Genomic DNA, 10,886 nt, shown 5'->3' with positions numbered 1-10,886 from the left:
TTGTATTAGACGCACACAGATTCAATTATTGCATGTCCTTTTTTTTATAAATCACAACTCACTCAGGGAAGGATAAATACTCCAAGTGCAGAATTCTTCATGAACTGTAGGGTTCACAGTGAACTGATTGGTCAGGCTGCACTGTGCAAAGGCACTCCAGCATACTCCTGAAATAATCCAATAGTGTGCACCTCAAAAACCTCCAAATCAATGAAAAAACGTTGAACTTGAATATGTACATGGGAACTTTAAGGAACTGGATTCACTTTAATCATCAACAATTCTGCTGAATCTCAAATCACAAACCTTCTCATCACATCCTTTAATCTTCATCCCCATAAGTTCATAAATTGATAAGATATTGGGGCAGAAGTAGGCCATTCGGCCCATCGAGTCGGCTCCGCCATTCGATCATGGCTGATATGCTCCTCATCCCCATTTTCCTGCCTTCTCCCCATAACCCTTCAACCCATTACCAATTAAAAATCTGTCTAACTCCTCCTTAAACTTACTCGCTGTCCCAGCATCCACCGCAGTTTGGGGTAGCGAATTCCACAGATTCACAACCTGCTGGGAGAAGTAGTTTCTCCTCAACTCTGTTTTAAATTTGGTCCCCCTTATCCTAAGACTATGGCCTCTCGTCCTAGAATGTCCCACAAGAGGAAGCATCCGCTCCACATCTATTTCATCCATACGTTTTATTATCTTGTATACCTCAATTTGATCTCCCCTCATTCTTCTAATTTCCAGAGAGTAAAGACCTAACTGTTCAATCTCTCTTCAAACATCACACCCCCCATCTCTGGAATCAATCCTTCAGAAACTCTTCGGATTATTTCTTGAACCCTGATGATATGCAGTCTGCCTGATGCCTTTCACAACTCCTTTATTCTTTGGAAGAAAATACCCCATTATACTTTTATTTTGAGCAGCACAGTGGCACAGTGCTTAGCACGGCCGCCTCATGGTGCCAGGGATCCAGGTTCAGTACCCAGCTTGGGTCACTGTGCGGAGTCTGCACATTTGCCCCGTGTCTACGTGGGTTTCCCCGGGTGCTCCGGTTTCCTCCCACAGTCCAAAGATGTACGGGTTAGATGGATTGGCCATGCTAAATTGCCGAATGACCTCCTTCGGCAATGTAGGGATTCTATGGTTCTACTTCAAGTTCTTAATTTGCAAACTTTCCCCAGTGCGTGGGCTTCAGTTTGATGATTGAAACAAGCTTCTAAAGTCTGTTTTGCATCTGCAATTAATTATAATGTCTGGAGAGCGTCCTCTGTAGGATTTTTACATACTATTTTTAACAGTTCCTTGGTTCCTTCTCTGGGTTTGGACATGGCTGGCATCTATTGTCACCCCTAATTGCCCTGAGAAGTTGGTGGTGAGACATCTTCCTGAATTGGTCTAGATTCTATGTAGGGTTTGGTGCAACTGAGTATTTTGCCAGACCATTTCAGAGATCAGTTAAGAGTCAGTCACATTGGGAGTGAGACTGGAGTCTCCTTTAGCCCCAGACTGGATAAGATCGATAGGTTTCCTTCCCTGAAGCCAGGGACCCAGACTCAATTCTGGCATCGGGCCACTGTCTGTGCAGAGTCTGCACATTCTCCCCATGTCTGCGAGAGTCTCCTCCGGGTGCTCCGGTTTCTTCCCATAGTCCAAAGATTTGCGGGTTAGGTTGATTGGCCGTGCTAAATTGTCCCTTTTAGGGGGATTAACCATGGATTCATGGCAGGAAAGTTGTGTTTGACAAACTTACTGGATTTTTATGAAGATGTGACTAGTGCGGTTGACGGAGGGGAACTGGTGGATGCGGTGTTCTTGGATTTCCAAAAGGCGTTCGATAAGGTGCCTCACAAAAGGTTGCTGCGGAAGATTGGGGCACACAGAGTTGGGGGTAGGGTGTTAGCGTGGATTGGGGATTGGCTATCCACCAGGAAGCAGAGAGTTGGAATAAATGGGTGCTTTTCTGGTTGGCGGGTGGTGACTAGTGGCGTGCCGCAGGGATTGGTACTGGGGCCTCAACTGTTTACTATTTACATAGATGATCTGGAGGAGGGGACTGAGTGTAGGGTAACAAAGTTTGCTAACGACACAAAGATAAGTGGGAAAGTGAATTGCGTGGAGGAAGCGGAAGGTCTGCAGAGAGATTTGGATAGGCTGAGTGAGTGGGCGAGGATATGGCAGATGGAGTATAACATTGGCAAATGTGAGGTTACTCACTTTGGAAGAAATAATAGCAAATTGGATTATTATTTAAATGGAAAAAAATTACAACATGCTGCTGTGCAAAGGGACCTGGGAGTCCTTGTGCAGGAGTCGCAAAAACTCAGTCTGCAGGTACAACAGGTGATCAAGAAGGCAAATGGGATGTTGGCATTTATCGCGAGGGGGATAGAATATAAAAGCAGAGAAGTCTTGCTGCATCTGTACAGGGCATTGGTGAGGCCGCAGCTGGAATACTGTGTGCAATTTTGGTCCCCTTATTTGCGAAAGGGTATATTGGCCTTGGAGGGAGTGCAGAGAAGGTTCACCAGGCTGATAACGGAGATGAGGGGTGTTGATTATGAGGAGAGATTGAGCAGATTAGGTTTGTACTCGTTGGAGTTTAGAAGGCTGAGGGGGATCTTATAGAGGCATATAAGATAATGAAGGGGCTGGATAGGGTAGAAGTGGAGAGATTCTTTCCACTTAGAAAGGAAACTAGAACTAGAGGGCACAACCTCAAAGTAAAGGGGGGTCACTTTAGGACAGAGTTGAGGAGGAACTTCTTCTCTCAGAGGGTGGTAAATCTCTGGAATTCTCTGCCCACTGAAGTGGTGGAGGCTACCTCGTTGAATATGTTTAAGTCACGGATAGATGGATTTCTGATCGGTAGGAGAATTAAGGGTTATGGGGAGCAGGCGGGTAAGTGGAACTAATTCACTTCAGATCAACCATGATCTTATTGAATGACGGGGCAGGCTCGAGGGGCTAGATGGCCTACTCCTGCTCCTATTTCTTATGTTCTTATGTTAACAGGGTAAATGCGGGGTTACTGGAAAAAGGCCTGAGTGGGATTATTGTCAGTGCAGCCTCGATGGGCCAAATGGCCTCTTTCTACACCGTAGAGATTCTATGATTCCATGATATGAGTGAGCCACTGGATTTTATAAAAGCAAAATACTGCGGCTGCAACAAAAGCAGAAAATGCTGGATAAACTCAGCAGGTCTGGCAGCATCTGTGAAGAGAAACAGAGTTAACACTTCGAGTCCAAATGATCCTTCTACACCATATTATGTTAATCTGATAGCTTCAAAATCACTCTACTGTGACCAGCTTTACATTTCAAGATTTCTAAAACTCTAGCTGAATTTAAACTGATTCTCTGGAATCCTAGTCCATATTGTGAGGAAACGCCTATGATACTAAACCACTTGTGAGATTTTTTATTGTGCCCACCCCAGTCCAACGCCGGCAGGTCCACAGCATCACAATACCACTTGTGTGTGATATTTAGGATGTGAACATGATATGTTTAGTATTTAAATAGGTTTTGTAAACAGCAATGTTTACTGGCATATATATGGTGCTTTGAAAGCAGTAAAACATGGAATACTGTGGACAGTTCTGGTCACCCTATGATAGAAAGGATATTATTAAACTAGAAAGAGTGCAAAAACGATTTACTAGGATACTACTGGGACTTGATGGTTTGAGTTATAAGGAGAGGCTGGATAGACTGTGACTTTTTTTCCCTTGAATGTAGGAGGCTTAGGGGTGATCTTATAGAGGTCTATAAAATAATGAGAGGCATAGATAAGGTAGATAGTCAACATCTTTTCCCAAAGGTTGGGGAGTCTAAAACTAGAGGGTATAGGTTTAAGGTGAGGAGGGAGAGATACAAAAGGGTCCAGAGGGACAATTATTTCACACAGAGGGCGGTGGGTGTTAGGAACGAGCTGCCAGAGGTAGTAGTAGAGACGGGTACAATTTTGTCTTTTAAAAAGCATTTAGACAGTTACATGGGTAAGATGGGTATAGAGGGATATGGGCCAAACGCAAACAATTAGGACTAGCTTGGTGGTTTAAAAAAAAGGGGTGGCATGGACGAGTTGGGCCGAAGGGCCTGTTTCCAAGCCGCAAACCTCAATGACTTGAAAACATCTCAAGGTACTTCACAGGAAAATGATCAGATGAACTTGATGGCAAATTACAGACAAAGAATGAGGTTTTAAGCAGCATCTTCAAGGAAGATAGAAAGGCCGAGAGATATAGAGAACGATTTCCAGAGCTTGCAAGATAGACAGCTGAAGGTATGGCCACCAATGGTAGGAGAAAGTAAATCAAGGATGACAAGAGGTCGGAATTAGAGGAACACAGATCTCGGAAGGGGTTGTAGGATTACAGTGAAAGAGAGATGCAAGACTGAGGTGAAGAGGGATGAGAATTTCAAATTTGAGGCATCATCTGATCAGCTAAAATAGGTTAGCAGGAGATGATGGCGCAGTGGTATTGTCACTAGAACATAGAACATAGAACATTACAGCGCAGAACAGGCCCTTCGGCCCACGATGTTGCACCGACCAGTTAAAAAAAAAAACTGTGACCCTCCAACCTAAACCAATTTCTTTTCGTCCATGAACCTATCTACGGATCTCTTAAACGCCCCCAAACTAGGCGCATTTACTACTGATGCTGGCAGGGCATTCCAATCCCTCACCACCCTCTGGGTAAAGAACCTACCCCTGACATCGGTTCTATAACTACCCCCCCTCAATTTAAAGCCATGCCCCCTCGTGCTGGATTTCTCCATCAGAGGAAAAAGGCTATCACTATCCACCCTATCTAAACCTCTAATCATCTTATATGTTTCAATAAGATCCCCTCTTAGCCGCCGCCTTTCCAGCGAAAACAATCCCAAATCCCTCAGCCTCTCCTCATAGGATCTCCCCTCCATACCAGGCAACATCCTGGTAAACCTCCTCTGCACCCTCTCCAAAGCCTCCACATCCTTCCTGTAATGTGGGGACCAGAACTGCACACAGTACTCCAAGTGCGGCCGCACCAGAGTTGTGTACAGTTGCAACATAACGCTACGACTCCTAAATTCAATCCCCCTACCAATAAACGCCAAGACACCATATGCCTTCTTAACAACCTTATCTACTTGATTCCCAACTTTCAGGGATCTATGCACACATACACCTAGATCCCTCTGCTCCTCCACACTATTCAAAGTCCTCCCGTTAGCCCTATACTCAACACATCTGTTATTCCTACCAAAGTGAATTACCTCACACTTCTCCGCATTAAACTCCATCCGCCACCTCTCGGCCCAACTTTGCAACCTGTCTAAGTCTTCCTGCAAACTACGACACCCTTCCTCACTGTCTACCACACCACCGACTTTGGTGTCATCAGCAAATTTGCTAATCCACCCAACTATACCCTCATCCAGATCATTAATAAATATTACAAACAGCAGTGGCCCCAAAACAGATCCCTGAGGTACACCACTTGTAACCGCACTCCATGATGAATATTTACTATCAACCACCACCCTCTGTTTCCTATCCGCTAGCCAATTCCTGATCCAATTTCCTAGATCACCCCCAATCCCATACATCTGCATTTTCTGCAGAAGCCTACCATGGTGAACCTTATCAAACGCCTTACTAAAATCCATATATACCACGTCCACTGCCTTGCCCCCATCCACCTCCTTGGTCACTTTCTCAAAAAACTCAATAAGGTTCGTAAGGCACGACCTACCTGCCACAAAACCATGCTGACTATCACCTATCAATTCATTACTCTCCAAATAACTATAAATCCTATCCCTTATAATTTTTTCCAACATCTTGCCGACAACAGAAGTGAGACTCACCGGTCTATAATTCCCGGGGAAGTCTCTGTTCCCCTTCTTAAACAATGGGACAACATTCGCTAACCTCCAATCTTCTGGTACTATACCAGAGGCCAACGACGACCTGAAGATCAGAGCCAGAGGCTCTGCAATCACTTCTCTTGCCTCCCAGAGAATCCTTGGATAAATCCCATCCGGACCAGGGGATTTATCTATTTTCAGACCCTCCAGAATATCCTGCACATCCTCCTTATCAACTGTAATACTGTCTATTCTACTCCCTTGCAACCCAGTGTCCTCCTCAGCTATATTCATGTCCCCTTGCGTGAACACCGAAGAGAAATATTGGTTCAATGCTTCACCAATCTCCTCCGGTTCCACACATAACTTCCCTCTGCCATCTATAACTGGCCCTAAACTTGCCCTAACCAACCTTCTGTTCTTGACATACCTATAGAACGCCTTAGGATTCTCTTTAACCCTATCCGCCAAAGTCTTCTCATGTCCCCTTTTAGCCCTTCTAAGCTCGCTCTTCAACTCCCTCTTAGCCAATCTAAAGCTTTCTAGTGCACTACCCGAGTGCTCACGTCTCATCCGAACATAAGCCTCCTTTTTCTTTTTAACCAACAAAGAAACTTTTTTGGTGCACCACGGTTCCCTAGCCCTACCAATTCCTCCTTGCCTGACAGGGACATACCTATCACAGACTCGCAGTAGCTGCTCCTTGAAAAAACTCCACATGTCGGACGTTCCCAGTCCCTGTAATCTCCTAGTCCAACCTATGTTTCCTAATTCTCTCCTAATAGCCTCATAATTACCCTTCCCCCAGCTAAAACCACTGGCCCGAGGTTCATGCCTATCCCTTTCCATCACTAAGGTGAACGTAACCGAATTGTGGTCACTATCACCAAAATGCACACCAACTTCCAAGTCTAGCACCTGGTCTGGCTCATTTCCCAGCACCAGATCCAATATAGCCTCACCTCTAGTTGGCCTGTCTACATACTGAGTCAAAAAACCTTCCTGCACGCTTTGAACAAAAACTGACCCCTCTAACGAGCTAGAGCTATAACAATTCCAGTCAATATTAGTCAAGTTAAAATCCCCCATAACAATTGCCCTATTACTTTCACTCCTAAGCAGGATTGACTCCGCAATCCTTTCCTCAACCTCTCTAGAACTTTTAGGAGGTCTATAAAAGACTCCCAACAGGGTGACCTCTCCTCTCCTATTTCTAATCTCCGCCCATACTACCTCAACAGATAAGTCCTCATCAAACCTCCTCTCTGACACTGTGATACAATCTCTGACCAATAATGCTACCCCTCCCCCTCTTCTACCTCCTTCCCTACTTCGACTAAAACATTTGAACCCCGGGACCTGCAGCATCCATTCCTGCCCCTGCTCTATCCATGTCTCTGAAATAGCCACAACATCGAAGTCCCAGGTACTGATCCACGCTGCAAGTTCACCCACTTTATTGCGAATACTCCTGGCATTGAAGTATACACATTTCAAACCCTGCTCCACCCCACCTCTGCAATGCCGTGCATTGCAGTCCCCATCCATGCATCCCTCACTTTCAGCCCCACTACTCAGGATCCCTCCCCCCCCCCGAATCAGTTTAAACCTCCCTGCATGGCCTTAGCAAATTTACCCCCCAGGATATTGGTCCCCTTCTGATTAAGGTGTAGACCATCCTTCTCATAGAGGTCACACCTTCCCCAGTACGAGCCCCAATTGCTTAAGTACCTGAACCCCTCCCTCCTGCACCATCCCCTCAGCCATGAATTCAAACCTTCCCTCTGACTCATAATCCAGAGACCCAGCGTAATGCTCTGGGGACCCAGGTTCGAATCGCACCGTGGCACATGGTGGAATTTAAATTCAATGAAACATCTGAAATTAAAAGTCTACCTGTGACTCCTGATCCACGGCAATGAGAGAATCTCATTGAAACTTGCAGAATACGGAAAGGCCTGGATAGAGTGGACGTGGGGAAGACATTTCCATTAGTAGGTGAGACTAGAATCCGAGGGTACAGCCTCAGATTAAAGGGACAACCCTTTAGAACTGGGATGAGGAGGAATTTCTTCAGCCAGAGGGTGATGAATCTATGGAATTCATTGCCACAGAAGGCTGTGGAGGCCCAGGTCATTGAGTGTATTTAAGACAGAAATAGGTAGGTTCTTGATTGGTGAGGGGATCAAAGGTTACGGGGAAAAGGTCGGAGAATGGGGTTGAGAAACTTATCAGCCATGATCGAATGGCGGAGCAGACTCGATGGACCAAATGGCCTAATTCTGCTCCCATATCTTATGGTCTTGACTCTGAACTGCCCACTCAAAGGCAATTAGGGATGGGCAATCGGTGCAGAAGTGATGGACAAATAGAATTTGTTATGAGTTTAAATTTTGTGGAGCAACTAACCAAAGAGATAAGTGCTTGCAACTGAACTTCCACGACAAGGCTTATTGGGCAGAATAGTTTGGCATGAGCTGAAGTTTACAGAGGGTGGGGGATGTGAGATTGACCCAGAGAGCATTGGGGACAGTCGAGCGACATGTATATAAAAGATAACAATAACTCTATGTTATCATGTGTGTTAATCTTAGTTGATGCCTCTGGCCATTCACTTCAGAAAAAAGATGTTCCACGTTGTTGCACTGAAACTTCGAAGGGATGATCGCTAAATTGTGTGGGGGGCATGTTCATGCTCGAGCGTAGATGTCACTTTAAATTGATGATCCGAGCTTCTTGCCTAATGCAGAACTTAGTCATGCAAATCATTTTAAATACTTGTTCCATGCTGAGTTAGCTGATCACAGTTAGAGGCCAGTTGACTTTCAGTTCTCTTAGGCTGGGAGGGAGTGTGTTGGTAACATTTATCACAGTTCCTATTCTCGCCAGAGTGTTTGGGTGCCATTTAAGAGCCACATCAGTTCCCGCTGTGATGGACTTCATTGTTGAGTGCCCATCCACTCTCTGTATAGAATCACAAAATCTCTACAATGCAGGAGGAGGCCATTCAGCCCATCGAGTCTACACGGACAGCAATCCCACCCAGGCCCTATCCCAGCAACGTCAGGCATTTACCCTGACACTCAGGGGCAATTTAGCATGGCCCATTCACCTGACCGCACATCTTTGGACTGTGGGAGGAAACTGGAGCACCCGGAGGAAACCCACGCAGACACGAGGAGAATGTGCAGACAGCGCCCAGACAGTCACCCGAGGCCAGAATCGAACCTGGGTTCCTGGCACTGTGAGGCAGCTGTGCTCACGACTGTGCCACTGTGCCACTGTGCCACCGTGCCGCACCAGGATAGGAAAGGTCTACAATGGGATGTCTAGTTCAGCCGTCCATTCAATGATGCCCAGAGTGGGGAAGTGAAATGGCAGCTTTGCATCTTACTGGGTAGGTTAATGTTATCTGTTCCATAGTCTGCGACTTACAACCTTCTCTCTTTGCTCTTTGGCTTGGCCCACTTATGGGCCAAGTGGACAGATTGCCCATGCTTCGTGCAGATCCGGGTAAGTGTTGCCCACTGTCTTGGAGGCACCTCTGCTCTTGGTTCATATGCTGTGTGGGAGTTGATCTGACGATCTACACATGGCTTCCACTGGGCAGCATGGTGCCACAGTGGTTCGCACTGCTGCCTCACAGCATCAGTTCCATTCCTGTCTGCGTGTAGTCTGCACATTCTCCCTGTATCTGTGTGGGTTTCCTCCGGGTGCTCCGGTTTCCTCCCACAGTCCAAAGATGTGTGGGTTAGGTTGGTTGGCCATGCTAAATTACCCCTTAGTGTCAGGGGGATTAGCAGGGTAAATATGAGGGGCTACGGGGACAGGACCTGGGTGGGACTGTGGTCGGTGGAGACACAATGGGCTGAATGGCCTCCTTCTGTACTCTAAGGATTCTATGATTCTATGTAGGTTAGGTGGATTGGCCATGCTAAATTGCTCTTTAATGTACAAAGATGTGTAGGTGAGGTGGATTAGGCGTATTAAATGCACAGAGTCGGGGGAGGAGGGCTGGGGTAACATGCTCTTTCAGAGAGGTGGTGCAAACTCAATGGGCCAAATGGCTTCCATCTGCACTGTGGGGATTCTATGGTCTCACTGTGTGCTAGCTCTTCATGCAATAAGAGCAGGAGAATTAGGAGGAGGGCTTGTCTATTAAGTCTTAGAGACCACTCTGTCTTTCAACATGATCCCAGTTGGTTTTCTAACTCAACCCCAACCTCTCATACTATCCCTATGTCTCTTAAGCCCTTTAGCATCTGGAGACGGTAGCAGAGTGGTAATGTCTTTGGACTCGTAATCTAGAGGCCCAGGTTAATGCTCTGGAGACATGGGTTCAAATCCCACCATGGCATCTGGTGGAATTTAAGTTTAAGCAATTAATAATTCTGAAATTGAAAGCATCCAGGAATGGTTATGATGAAATTGTTGGGAAAACAATTGGGGCGGCACGGTAGCACAGTGGTTAGCACTGCTGCTTCACAGCTCCAGGGTCCCGGGTTCGATTCCCGGCTCGGGTCACTGTCTGTGTGGAGTTTGCACATTCTCCTCGTGTCTGCGTGGGTTTCCTCCGGGTGCTCCGGTTTCCTCCCACAGTCCAAAGATGTGCGGGTTAGGTTGATTGGCCAGGTTAAAAAAATTGCCCCTTAGAGTCCTGGGATGCGTAGGTTAGAGGAATTAGCGGGTAAAATATGTGGGGGTAGGGCCTGGGTGGGATTGTGGTCGGTGCAGACTCAATGGGCCGAATGGCCTCCTTCTGCACTGTAGGGTTTCTATGATTCTATGAAAACCTATCTGGTTCACTTTAGGGAAGGAAATCTGCCATCCTTAACAGTTCTGACCTGCATGTGACTCCAGACCCATATCAATGTGGTTGATTCTCAACTGCCCTCTGCAAGCCCTCAGTTTGAGGGCAATTAGGGATGGGCAAGATATGCTGGCCTTGCCCTTACCCCATGAAGGGATTCTATTAAATTCTGCCCTGAAAATGCTCAAAGCTAATCGTGCACTGCC

The sequence above is a fragment of the Mustelus asterias genome, chromosome 1 (genome assembly GCF_964213995.1).
Source record: "Mustelus asterias chromosome 1, sMusAst1.hap1.1, whole genome shotgun sequence".
Classification (NCBI taxonomy): Eukaryota; Metazoa; Chordata; class Chondrichthyes; order Carcharhiniformes; family Triakidae; genus Mustelus; species Mustelus asterias.
This window is presented reverse-complemented; position numbering follows the sequence as displayed.